At 46.4% G+C, this 1,051-nt stretch overlaps 1 non-coding gene across 1 annotated transcript; it reads right to left on the bottom strand.

The window, feature by feature from the left end:
* Window positions 1–259: 259 nt before the first annotated feature.
* TRNAS-UGA (transfer RNA serine (anticodon UGA)) lies at window positions 260–341 on the bottom strand. The gene has a single exon. It is a non-coding gene; the product is annotated as a tRNA-Ser (tRNA).
* Window positions 342–1,051: the final 710 nt, after the last annotated feature.

The raw sequence follows: 1,051 nt of genomic DNA on the forward strand, positions 1-1,051 counted from the left end.
TGCTTTTGATCATCATGGTGACAGGAGTACCCTGCTGAGGAAACATGTTAAACTAGCATAAGCATAGATACCTGAACCCCACTTGTTCCTAGGCACACTATCAGCCCCCACTCCCCAGCATGCAAACACAACAGCAGCAAACTTACCCAAAGTGACCTCTATATTAACCAGCAGAGAAGGCCTGAGCAGTGATTCATAGATGTTAGGGTCAGAAGGGACCTCAATATATCATCAAGTCTGACCCCCAAACCAAGACAAACGCTGTGAGCAGGATTTGAACCTGCATGGGGAAACCCCACTAGAGTTCAAGTCCAACGCCTTAACCTCTCGGCCATCACAGCTCAATCTAAGTGATGTGGAAGATTAATCATTCGGTATTGTTTTTTGGACTCCATCTTCCCACTGGCACAGTTGTTTGAAAGCTACGAAGTAGAAGTAATTTGCCTATCCTAACAGTGTCATGGACTCCAATGCATCTTGTCAACCAAGTGCTTTCTATCCTCTTTTCCTGTTACCGTTTATAACCAGAATATAATTTTTTTCTTAGAATGACAGGTTGTTTGGCCTGTAAGTCACTGGAGACCTCTTTTCTGAGGTAAGCCTTGCTAATAAAGATGAGAGTAAAATAGTAGGCCGGGAGAAAGGCATTTGCCAAATCTGGTGGGCAGTCTCATAACCCCCCACTGCTGCTCACCACTGTCACTGGGTGCTGCCAATTGCCATTGCTGGTAGCACCAGAAAATGGTGGATTCAGTGATAAGAAAAGCACTGGCTGCAGTAGAGTGGTGCAGACTCCCTGGGAGCCTGCCACAGGCTGGATCGAATCTTCATGGGCTGGATCACACCTCTTGTAGGCTGGATCCAGGTTGCCAGCTGCAGGTTGATGACCCTTGGACTACTAGACACATTTCCCTCTGAAGGGGCCAATCAACCTGTAGCAATGCCAGATTTTGATACCCTCACAGGGCATGATCCACAGCTCCCTGAGGCCAGTGGGATTCTTTCCATTGACTTCAGTAGGTTTTGGATCATAATTGTGAATAATACTTTT

Source organism: Alligator mississippiensis, chromosome 3 (assembly GCF_030867095.1).
Source record: "Alligator mississippiensis isolate rAllMis1 chromosome 3, rAllMis1, whole genome shotgun sequence".
NCBI lineage: Eukaryota > Metazoa > Chordata > Crocodylia > Alligatoridae > Alligator > Alligator mississippiensis.